The sequence below is a fragment of the Odocoileus virginianus genome, chromosome 3 (genome assembly GCF_023699985.2).
Source record: "Odocoileus virginianus isolate 20LAN1187 ecotype Illinois chromosome 3, Ovbor_1.2, whole genome shotgun sequence".
NCBI lineage: Eukaryota > Metazoa > Chordata > Mammalia > Artiodactyla > Cervidae > Odocoileus > Odocoileus virginianus.
In genome coordinates this window covers 49,245,819-49,258,714 of record NC_069676.1, presented here as the reverse complement: position 1 = coordinate 49,258,714, position 12,896 = coordinate 49,245,819, and the positions used below count along the sequence as shown (strand labels likewise).

The 12,896-nt window shown below is 39.7% G+C and overlaps 1 protein-coding gene and 1 non-coding gene across 5 annotated transcripts in view; both read left to right on the top strand.

Moving 5' to 3' along the window:
- The window catches only part of DIAPH1 (diaphanous related formin 1), a 108,810-nt gene that overhangs the window by 5,185 nt on the left and 90,729 nt on the right, over positions 1-12,896 (top strand). The window lies entirely within an intron of this gene.
- LOC139034602 (U6 spliceosomal RNA) lies at positions 3,774-3,880 on the top strand. Its single transcript, XR_011487125.1, has one exon. It is a non-coding gene; the product is annotated as a U6 spliceosomal RNA (small nuclear RNA).

The window sequence follows — 12,896 nt, the reverse complement described above, 5'->3', positions numbered from 1 at the left end:
AAGGGGGATGAGACGGATAAGGGGACACAAGAAAGAATTGTCGTAATGAACTGAATTAAGAGAAACACATTGCATTCGTGTGTGGAAGCCATGTTATATGGAAGATGGGAAATTTTATCCTTGGCTGTGATTATAAGTGGTCTTTAGGCAGTAGCTGCTTTGGCATTTTGTCAGGGTAGCAGATACAGGTAGAGTTTATGGTGTCCTAGATGATTTTTCCAGGTTTCTGATTGTGACTTATTCCCTGTTTTAGGAATAATACTGTTTGAAAGCAATAGGATTTTCATTTTCTTTTAAGACTTAGCATACTTTAAGGATCCAGCAGAGATTGATTTATAAACTGTCTTTGATCCTAAAGGTTACAGAAAACCAAGGTAGTAGGCTTATATCTCAGATATAGCTGCTTTTTTAAAACTATGTTAGAACTTGAGGATCAAGTAAAAAGATAACCCTCACTTCCCTTCTTGTCCACCCCCACCCCCCCCCCCAGTAGCTCATACTTTATTCAGGGTCTTCACCTTTCTGGCTATTAACCCTAACCATCTTTTTTTATTGGTGTATAATTAACATATAATAAACTGCATATATTTAGTGCACAATTTGTGAAGCCATTACCATCGTCAAGATAATGAATATATCCCACACCCTCAACAGTTCCTTCTGCCTCATTGTAATCTCTCCTCACCCCTCCTTGTGCCCCAGTGCTCAGGTAACTAATCACTGATTTGCTTTCTTTAACTGTAGATTGTTTGTATTTTCTAGAAGCTTATATAAATGGTATTATACACAATATGAATCCTTTCTTTTGGCTTCTTTCAGCATGATGTATTTATGTTAGCTATATTAATAGCTCATTCTTTTTTTTATTGCAGAGTAGTATTACATTGTATGGGTTTACCATAATTTATTTTTTAATAATTTTATTTATTTATTTTGGCTGTGCTGGGTCTTCATTGCTGCCCAGGCTTCTCTTTAGTTGTGGTGCACAGGTTTCTCATTGTGGTGCCTTCCCTTGTTGTAGAGGATGGGATCCAGGGTACTCAGGTTTCCGTAGTTGCGGCATCTGGGCTCAATAGTTGTGGCTGCCAGGCTCCACAGCACAACCTCAATGGTTGTGGTGCACTGGCTTAGTTGCCCCACTGAATGCGAGATCTTCCTGGATCGTATATCGAACCTATGTCTCCTGCATTGGCAGGCAGCTTCTCTACCACTGAGCTACCAGGGAAGCCCCTACCATAATTTATTTACTTACTGTATAGACATTTGAATTGTTTCCAGTTTTGGGGCTTTGTTGTTTGGATTGTTTCTAGTTTTGGTTCTTGATTGTTTTGCTGGGAACTTTCATGTACAAGTTTTTGTCTGGGCATACGCCTTTATTTTTCTTTTGTAAATACCTAGGAGTGGAATGACTAGGCTATATGATACGGCTATGATTAACTTTCCAAGAAATTGCCAAACTGTTTTCCCAAATGGTTGTACCATTTTACAGTTTCACAAGCAGTGTGTGGGTTCTGGTTCTTTGTCAGCTCTTCGTATGATCAGTTTTAAATTTTAGCCATTCTGGTGAGTGTGTGAGGGCTTCCCAGGTGACTCAGTGGTAAAGAATCTGCCTGCCAGTACTGGAGATGTGTGTTCCATCCCTGGGTTGGAAAGATAACCTGAAGGAAGAAATGGCAACTCACTCCAGTATTCTTGCCTGAAGAATTCCATGGACGTAGGAACCTGGCAGGCTGCAGTCCATGGGGTCACAAAGAGCATGCATGCACACGTGCACAGTGGATATATATAGTGTGGACACAGAATTTGTCTGCCATTTCAGTAGTCCTCAGTAAGGCCTTTGAATAAAACATAAATTTCAGCTTTTAGATTGTGTGTTTTTTTGTTTTTTGTTTTTTTTTTCAGTCAACAAATGGTATCTCAGTGTGGCTTTTTTTTTTTTTTTTGGCTGCACCAGGTCTTCATTGCTATGAGCAGGGGCTCCTCTGCTGTGCATGGGCTTCTTGTTGCAGTGGCTTCTCTCGTTGCGGAGCATGAGCTCTGGGCATGTGGGCTCAGTAGCTGCGTCTCAGGGGTTCCAGTAATTTTGGCACATGGGCTTATTAGTTGCTCTGAGACATGTGGAATCTTCCCTGACAAGGGATCGAACACCTCTCACCTGCACTGGCAGGTGGATTCTTTACCACTGGACCCCCAGGGAAGTCCTCAGTGTAGCTTTAATTTGCATTTCTTTAATGATGTTGAGCATCTTTTCATGTGTTTACTTGCTCTCTATATATCTTCCTTGAAGTATCTCTTCAAAAATTTTGTCCACTTAAAACTTTCTATTACAGTCTAAATACAAGTCCTTTGTTGAATATATATTTTACAAACGTTTACTTCCTCCTGTGACTTGTCTTTTCATTTTCTTAACAGTATATTTTGAAGAACAAAAATGTTTAGTTTTGATGAAGACCAATTAATTTTTTCTTTTTAAATTAATTTTTATTGGAGTATAGTTGCTTTATAGTGTTGTTTAGTTTCTGCTATACAATAAATGAATCTGCCATACATATAATATATCTCCTCCTTTTTGGACTGAAGTCCAATTAATTGTTTTTGCTTTTTGTACCATATTTCAAAAATCTTTGCTAAAATCACAGTCACTAAGATATTTTCCCTAAAAGTTTTAAAGATTTAACTCAAATTCTCCTCTTACTACTGTGGAAATGTAAGTTATATTCCACATGTTCTCTTCGGGGTATAAATTTTCACCTGTAGACAAGACAGAATTTCCAGTTCTTTTAGGATTGGGGACCTTTGAGATTCTGTTTATCCTGAAAGCATTTGTATCTCTTATGTGGCATTAGAAACCTTCTGTTTTCCTGTACTCAGTGTGTTACAGGTTGTATAATGCCAATCTTCCTATCTATAAATATTAATGATTGTTCAGCATCTTTATAGATAGGAAGATTACTTCATTGCAGACCGTAAGGACAGGGAGTAATAATAACAGTAAGAGTAACAATAATAACAGCACTTGTCTGTTATACTTACTTAGCCCTAGTGCTGCACTGAAGAGGTCTAGACTCATTGTCTCATTGATCTACATCAATCTTATAAAATAGGTACTGTTATTATTCCCACTTTATAGGTAATTAAACTCAGTGTGATCAAGCAACTTGCTTTAGGTCATAGAACTGGAATTCAAAGCTAGGTCTAGCCGATTAAAAAATAAAACACACACACACAAAACCATGTTTTTATTTACTGCATTGTGTTGACGGTTTATAAGTGTCCAGTTTTTTTCACTTGTATAGTGTCAAAGGAATTACTGTTAGGAATTTCATAGAAAATTTTGATGGTATATCTTTAGAGCCCTTTGACTACTGTGGTTTATTAAAACTGGACTTTCCTTCAGTTCAGTTAGTGGGAAAGAAGTATTGGGTCTAGGTGAACAAAGTGCAGTGGCTAAATACCTAACTGCTTTTTGCATTTAATAATTTAGACTTTAAACCATTGCAGGAATCTTAATTAAATCTTTCTTTTCTTCAGCATGTAAAAGTAGCTGTTATAGTGCATGCAAAACCTATCTTTCTCCTGGTTATTAAAAAGTTGTCTAAATTATTATTTTTAAAATGTAACCATGTCTCTTTTGTAAATAGAACAGCTCTAACAGCATCACCTGTCAGGAATTACTGTCAAGAGCAACCAGCAGTGGTGACGTGCAGGGAGGAGGAAGCTGCTGCTAGACCCGCTCTCTGGTTGTCTTTTCTGTGTGTTAGAACTGGCCCTGAGTGCTCACTTCGGCAGCACATATACTAAAATTGGAACGATACAGAGAAGATTAGCATGGCCCCTGCTCAAGGATGACACACAGATTTGTGAAGTGGTCCATATTTTTTAAGGTCCCTGGACCCCCAGCCCCAGCAGGAGCACTAGAGGAAGAGAGAGTTCCTCAGCTGCTGGGGAGTCCTTGCCCCACCTCCATCCTCCACCACACTGAGAATCTCCCTACCTCCACAGTTTCCATCCCCAAGGCCCTGAGGAAGGGGGAGGGGCTTAGGGAGCCCTGCCTTGTTGTGTAACCATCAATAAAAGTACCTTATGGGGGGGGCGGGGAGCACGGGACGGGACAGGACGGGACTGGCCCTGAAACTCGACCATAAGGATTGCAAATGGTTACCAACTCCAGCGTCTTTCCTGAGTCTGGGAACTGCTGAAATTTATTCTCTAGACCTAGCAGTTGGTTAATAATTAAGACATTGCCACAGAGGTCCAGGTACCTGGAAACTAGGATTTTCTGTATGGTTGGTGGCAAAGAGTAGAGAATACAGTTTCCTTGTTTGTGTGAATCTGCCCTAGATCCAAAAGGCGGAAGATCAAGAAGTCATGTGGTTGACGTAACAGGTTCAGTCCATGCATTTTAAGAGGTTGTAATCTCATCCATGGCTGTAGAAGAATGGACAGGAAAAGCTCAAAGGCCATGAGCATAGGAGTGGGGACCTTTGAGATTCTGTTTATCCTGAAAGCATTTTCACTGCACATGTGGTGGTGGAAACCTTTTGTTTTCCTGTACTCAGTGTGCTGTAGGCTCTAGCTGTTCAAAAGTTGTAGAAATTCAGAGAATTTAAGGAATTAAGTGGAAAGATTACTGAGAGAAGACCTAGGATTCGGAATCTTAGAATGCTGGAGGTGAAAAGGATGGTTAAAAGTTATTTAATTCATATCTCATATAGATAAAGAAATGTGGGCCTAGAGAAATGATCTGTCCAAATTTACAGCTAGGACTAGAACCCCCATCTCTCATTCCCAGTGACATATTCTTTCCATATATTTCTACTTAGTCTGACTCTGCTACTAATTAACCATGTGAACTCTGGGCAAGTGACTACTCTTTTCTTGGTCTTTTCTTATGAAATGAGAGAATTATTAATAGCCTGAATGATTTCAAAGATCTATACTAATGTCCTAAACTCTGCATGAATAATTTAGAATATAGTTGCGGGCAATGCTAGTTAGCTTCATAGAAGATGGGGAACATGATCAGCCCTGGAAATAAATCCAAGGATTGGTAGAGGAGAAGGGGAAGGGGTTTCATGGGCGTGAACACAGGCTCAAGTTTGAATGTGTGGCTGTATTAAAAAGAAATGGCCTGGTTATAGCCATCAAGAGGATAGTGGGAGATGAATCATTTAAAGAAAGCCACTTCATAGAGATTATTTTATCCCTGGGAGGAGCTTTTAGGTTCTTTTTCTGTAGAAACCTATAGAAAGCAGGACTGAAAATTTGCATTTGGTAACATGTCACGATGCATGCTGATGCAGTTTTTGGCCTTGTGAATATGTGACGGTGAAGAACTTGAATACATTAGTCTTAAGGTTCCAGCAAATCACTTCTGCTGCCAAGATGGAGTTTAGATAGTTGTTTGTTTGATTTCCATTCCTTTTCCATTATAATAATCCAGCTTCTCAAACTTCCAGTGATCATTCTAGATTTTAAAAGATGTAACTGTCTTCATCTGGAGTCAAATTGTAGGCTCAGGTGGGAACTGCCATTGAGGGAACAATCTGAGCCTATCTTTGGGTCTTTTCATTTTCTTCTAAACATACTCCAGCACAGTGCAGTGTAGGTTTTGATCACATGCTAATTTGAAATGTTCTTTAGTCTTTTGTGAAGGCACTATATATGGAGAGAAAGAGAATATTGATATTGAGATCTCTTTTGGGAAGAGGGGTCATACCTCCCATCTAGCTTGTAAGGTATCTAAGAGCAGTGATGGAGTTTAGTTCATGTTAACAATATCCTGTTAATGTATTTTAGTTTTACTGTTAGTCTTCTGAATCTTGGGATTACTTTCAAGGTTCTCCATTTCTGTGATCTAATGACAGTTTTGAAAACATTAGTCCTCTCACCAAGGTAACGGTAAGGCAAAAAGAATCACTGATATGACTATACCAGACCAGAAGAGCTCTGTTGAGAAAAGATTTTAATTTTCTCTAGAGATAGTATCTTAAGTTTTTGTCTTGTGTTTAATGAAGGGACATGTCTATAGGATTAAAAATCTCTGCATTATTTCACACAGAACAGGGCTGCCAACTTTTGTCATTATAAATGAGAGCAGTATTTGGCCCAATGGTCTTGGGATTGATAACATACATTTGGGACTTCCCTGGTAGCTCAGATGGTGAAGAATCTGCCTGTGATGCAGGAGACCTGGGTTCGATCCCAGGGTCTTTAACATACAGTTAAAGTGAACAATTGCTAAGTCCCTGTGTTACTGAATCTGTTAGTGCAGTAGTCTTTCATAGCTTTATATAGAATATTAAATTAAAGGTCTACATAGAATAAAGAAGATGAAGATGAGTCTTCAAGTCCCTAAGATATGTCTGGATCTCCATGAAAAATGCAACTGGCAGTAAGATTGCCTTTGTTTTTTCTCCATAGTCACATATTTCTGCCTATAGCAATGGAGTTCCTTCATTTGGCCTTAGAAGCAAAGTTCTTTTGGACTCTTCTAAAATTATTTCATCTTGGTTTCATGGGGCCTAAAGAGATATTTTTAGTTTTGTTAGTTTTTGTGAAAGATGTGTGTCAGGCTCCCCAGGCATAGAGGTTTCTAGTGATTTCTTGATTCTGGTATTTTAAAAAGATGGGAGTTGGCCTTAGTTGGCAGCTCTTTGCATCCGTCAGGGTTTGTTCGTTACTTACTTCTAGGCCCATGGGTGACGTCTGTTTCCTGTGATTGAAACCACAAGAAGTGGTGAGAAGCCACTGTAGGATATGTCCTATTCAGCAAGCAACAGGCATTGGGCTGCCCTCAAAAGAGCAGTAGTAACTAAGCACTGCTTTTAAGGGTCCCTGAAGAGACCCTAGACATAATCTGACCCAGCCTCCTCATCTTAACATGAGAAGGCCACTGAGGCCTAGAGGTATGAAGTTGCCCAAGGTCATGTAATTAGGTGAGTTAGCTTTTAGACTCCACTAACTGTTCATTATTCTTTCTCATATTGCATTTTGTAACTAAAATTTATTAACTGTGCCCTGCCAGAGTGTTTCCTTAAGCAAAGTACTAAGAGTACTTTGGAAAAGAGTAAATGCTCATGGGCATTTTGAATATGAAGATTGGATGATGTTGCTTTGCCTTTAGAGGCTGTGTTATGATTTTTTATACTTTTCTTTTGAAATGACTTTTACATACATTTTCAAAATAGCAAAGTTTAAGAACCCTCAATTTTTAAATTTTTATTTCACTTAGTATTTGAACATTTTAGTCATTATCTTTATGCACAGATATTTTTTACAATATTGCAATTACAGTTCCTACATGTTTTCTTCTTGTAAAACAGTGTCATAAACATTTTTCAGCTTTTTCATCTTTGAAAATTACTACTTTTGTTTGAAGTGGAAATTTGTTTTTCCTAACCACACCACATGGCTTGTGGGATCTTAGTTCCCCCAACCAGGAATCAAACCTGGGCACTCAGCAGTGAAAGCAGAGTCCTAACCACTAGACTGCCAGGAAATTCCTTGGAAATGTATTTTCATTATAAAAGTGATTTTCATTATTCTCATTTTCTAAGAGAATATAGATGTATATAAAAATGAAGTAAAACAATCCCCTCTCTTGTTTTCCAGAAATCATACTTATTTTTCAATAATTAGATCCAAAGAGAAAAATACATGATATTAATATATGGAAGTCTCTTTGGAGTCCGAGTACTTTGGCATGAAATTCTGTAATGTGTTTGCGTTAGAACGCAGTTCCACACAAGTACAGGTGCTGGAAGTGTTAGAAAGTTCTTGTTTTAACTCTCGATTATACCAATATTTCTCATTACAGAGGAGTAATGAGATTTCACCTCATGCTGTCTCCCTACTCCCTTCCCCAAATTTTCTCAAAATCTTAGTTCTAGATTTCTAACAGGCCAGTAAATGTTTGCTGTGGTTTCGTAAGATCAAGTTTGCTTTTTGAGTAGTAGTATAATTTTTGGATCAGTTAAGCTATTGTCAGTAGGCCCTGATGACTTCTATCCTCACATGAAAAGAGGTATAACCATCATTTAGAAATGAAGGGTTTGGAATGGTGTTTAACACAAGGTGGCCTCACACTCAGGGCCTGTGTGTGGCAACAGTGTCAGCTGCAGGAGCTTCCTGTCTGTGGGCCTTTGGGTGTGTCAGTCACAGGCTCACCCATGAGGAAGGGTAGACGTTCTGCTTCTCACATCACAACATGGGAGGAGGAGATCGTTGCTACGGAGATTGGGAAACAGCATTCCTGAGTCATTGACTGTTTCCAAATGAATGAACAACACCCCTTTTTTCCTTAGCTTGTCTAAGCTAAGGCAGTAAAGAGATCTAATAAGAAAGTAAAGAGCAAGTATCAGTATTTGGATCTTGAGAAATATGTCAAAACTTTGGAAGAGTAGATTAACATTATTTATTGCTTTCTATTTATGTATTTGGAAGTTTTATTAGAACCTTCAGATGTTTGAAAGAGAGGAAGCTTTACTTTGTTCTCTCACACAAATGACAGACGGTGTGTGCACCTCCTTCCTGACAGCAAAGGAGATGGGCGTGTCTGCCACACCATGTGACACATTGGTCAGAAACTCAGTTCAGTTCAGTCGCTCAGTCGTGTCCGACTCTTTGCGAGCCCATGGACTGCAGCACACCAGGCCTACCTGTCCATCACCAACTCCCAGAGTTTACTCAAACTCATGTCCATTGAGTCGGTGATGCCATCCAACCATCTCATCCTCTGTCATCCCCTTCTCCTCCCGCCTTCAATCTTTCCTAGCATCAGAGTCTTTCTAAATGAGTCAGTTCTTTGTATCAAGTGGCCAAAGTATAGGAGTTTCCGTTTCGGCATCAGTCCTTCCAATGAATATTCAGGATCGATTTCCTTTAGGATGGACTGGTTGGATCTCCTTGCAGTCCAGGGAACTCTCAAGGGTCTTCTCTAACACCACAGTTCAAAAGCATCAATTCGGGCTTCCCTGGTGGCTCAGAGGTTAAAGTGTCTGCCTGCAATGTGGGAGACCTGGGTTCGATTCCTGGGTTGGGAAGATCCCCTGGAGAAGGAAATGGCAACCCACTCCAGTATTCTTGCCTGGAGAATCCCATGGATGGAGGAGCTTGGTGGGCTACAGTCCACGGGGTCGCAAAGAGTCGGACACGACTGAGCAACTTAACTGACTCCAGTATTCTGGCCTGGAGAATTCCATGGACTATATAGTCTTCAGTTTATGGGGTCACAGAGTCAGACACAACTGAGTGACTTTCACAAAAAAAATAAAAAACAAAAAAAAAAACCAAAAGCATCAATTCTCCGGCAGTCAGCTTTCTGTATAGTCCAACTCTCATATCCATACATGACTACTGGAAAAACCATAGCCTTGACTAAACAGTAGGAAACTAGGGCTTTAGAACCTGAGTACTTGCTTTATTGGCAGCTTGTTTTCACAACCCCTGAGTTCTTTGTAGTGCAAGGGGGTGGCAGTTTGTTTTGGATGGACATAGGGGAAGAATGCAATGTCCCCAGTCTGGTTTCCACCTGTTCTGCTGAGCTGGAATAGTGAAACCTGAGTGGACTGTCCTTCCTGGAGGCTATCAGCTATCTAGGATGCAGGCTCTGCCCGTCCCAGGCTTCAGGATGAGCTAAGCTGGAGGCAAAAGTTTACCTTCTCCTTTTCTTCAAGAGACTTGCCTTGTTGGACAACTAGAGAACTATTAGAATATACTGGACCTGTCAGAGGATTGATTCTAATATTAATATAGTTTTCCCCCTCATTTTAATAATAGTTGGGAAATGTTTATTGGAAAGCAGACTCTCATCAGTTTTAGATGGTTATGAGGGAAATTGAGCTTGTTGCTTTAATTTCTAAGTAAATTGCTTCCAGTTTATAAGTAAATTACTGAAAAAGGGAATGGAATATAGGTACCTAATGTTCTTTATATGGCATTTCTCACTTGTGCTTCACATAGGCTACTGCTTAGAATCTTTCCAGGCTCCCTGGTTTGTATCAGGAAACATACTGATTCTGGAAGGCAGGGGTAGACTGAAAGAAGTCTTTTAATTAGGAATAAAAGATCTTGGACTCTTCTCTACTGTGTTTCCTTTGTTGTCTCTTGCATGAATTCTGACAATACTGAGTTTAACTGTGGGGCTGCCCAGGCAGTGTGGAACTAAGTGGATAAGCTGCTACAGTCTTTCTTACTCCTTTAGCACATTTTCCTTAGCAGTCACGGAGAATGGGAGTGTGCCATCTCATTCCTGGAGTCTGCTGGATAATCTTCAGTTTTCTTTCCCTGAAACACATTTAACTTTATAAAGGTAACTTAGCTTTATAGTTCATGTTTTTCAGTTTCTCGTAATTTTGTGCTTCTCTTATATAGACTTCCTTTCCTCAGATATACCCTTTTCCTTTGATTTTCTTTTTCCAAGTGGGTACTTCAGTTCTGTACAACTCTTGTTGAATCTTTTGGCACCAGATAGTAATGATGTCAGAATCTAGTTTGTTTCTCTGTAAATGGTCAATGAGGTATTGACTCATTCAGTGCCATCTTTGGGCCATGATTTGAAAATGGAAGGGAAGGTTTCCTACATTGGAAGGTATCCATTATTTCCTTCTCTCTAGTTCTAATTGACTTCTTTATAAGGAGTGGGAATTGAAGGGAGTTTCATTAGTTCCATCATCATAAATTATATACCTTTTACAAAGCATTTTGCAAAACAAAGTGCTCTACATGTATTTTATTATTCTTCACAGAAGCCCTGTGAGACAACCTAGTCCTAAAGATAGGAAGACTGAAATTGTGATGGATAAAAAGAAAAGCTTACATTACCTTTCCTGTCCTTTAGTGGAAACGTAGCAAATCTTGTGGCAAAGCTGGAATGGGATTCTTTGGTAACTGAATTCAAGTTTTTGTTATGATCATCCATTGCCTCGCTATCCTAAGAAACAATGTCAGTCCTGTACTAAAATAAAAAAATTGAATCAAAGCCAGACCTTTCTCTCTGTTTGCTTTGATTCTGAGTGACAGATACCTTACCTGTTCCTTCCTGGGTAGGTGTATTAGGACTTGGAAGGAAACTATTGTTGGCTACGGTGAGACTTATTTCCCATTTTACCCATAGGTAGCCTATGTCTTTGTTTCTTTGTTGTTGTTTAGTCACTCCATCCTGTTTGACCCCCTGGACTGTAGTCTACCAGGCTCCTCTGTCCACAGAATTTCCCAAGCAAGAATAGTGGAATGGGTTCCTATTTCCTTCTCCACTCAGGGTCCCCTGGCCTTATTCATAGGGAAAGACATTATTCTAAAAAGTTTGGTCTGAGCTGTCTACAACAATCGTAAGGTACTGTCATAAACCTTGACTTGAAACTTTTCCTTTGTTTGTTCATTTCAATAAAGTAGTGAATAAATTAATATACTGGACTTAGAATGATGCTCCTAAATCTAGAGTGATGATAATTTTTGAAATGTTTATTAACTATTAGACATGTGAAATGGCAAGAATACACAGAAGAACTATACAAAAAAGATCTTCACGACCCAGATAATCATGATGGTGTGATCACTCACCTAGAGCCAGATATCCTGGAATGTGAAGTCAAGTGGGCCTTAGGAAGCATCACTACAAACAAGCTAGTGGAGGTGATGGAATTCCAGTTGAACTATTTCAAATCCTAAAAGATGATGCTATGAAAGTGCTTTACTCAGTATACCAGCAAATCTGGAAAACTCAGCAGTGGCCACAGGACTGGAAAAGGTCAGTTTTCATTCCAATCCTAAAGAAAGGCAATGCCGAAGAATGTTCAAACTACCGCACAATGGCACTCATCTCAAACGCTAGCAAAGTAATGCTCAAAATTCTCCAAGCCAGGCTTCAACAATACATGAACCGTGAACTTCCAGATGTTCAAGCTGGTTTTAGAAAAGGCAGAGGAACCAGAGATCAAATTGCCAACATCCGCTTTACTGACTATGCCAAAGCCTTTGACTGTGTGGATCACAATAACTATGGAAAATTCTGAAAGAGATGGGAATACCAGACCACCTGACCTGCCTCTTGAGAAATCTGTATGCAGGTCAGGAAGCAACAGTTAGAACTGGACATGGAACAACAGACTGGTTCCAAATAGGAAAAGGAGTACGTCAAGGCTGTATATTGTCACCCTGCTTATTTAACTTATATGCAGAGTACATCATGAGAAACACTGGGCTGGATGAAGCACAAGTTGGAATCAAGATTGCTGGGAGAAATATCAATAACCTCAAATATGCAGATGACACCATCCTTATGGCAGAAAGTGAAGAAGAACTAAAGAGCCTCTTGATGAAAGTGGAAGAGGAGAGTGAAAAAGTTGGCTTAAAGCTCAACATTCAGAAAACTAAGATCATGGCATCCAATCCCATCACTTCATGGCAAACAGATGGAGAAACAGTGGAAACAGTGGCAGATTTTATGTTTTTGGGCTCCAAAACCACTTCAGATGGTGACTGCAGCCATGAAATTAAAAGGCGCTTACTCCTTGGAAGGAAAGTTATGACCAACCTGGATAGCATGTTAAAAAGCAGAGACATTACTTTGCCAACGAAGGTCTGTCTAGTCAAGGCTATGGTTTTTCCAGTAGTCATGTATGGATGTGAGAGTTAGACTATAAAGAAAGCTGAGTGCCGAGGAATTGATGGTTTTGAACTGTGGTGTTGGAGAAGACTCTTGAGAGTCCCTTGGACTGCAAGGAGATCCAACCAGTCCATCCTAAAGGAAATCGATCCTGAATATTCATTGGAAGGACTGATGCTGAAGCTGAAACTCCAGTACTTTGGCCACCTGATGCAAAGAACTGACTCATTTGAAAAGACCCTGATGCTGAGAAAGATTGAAGGTGGGAGGAGAAGGGGATGACAGAGGA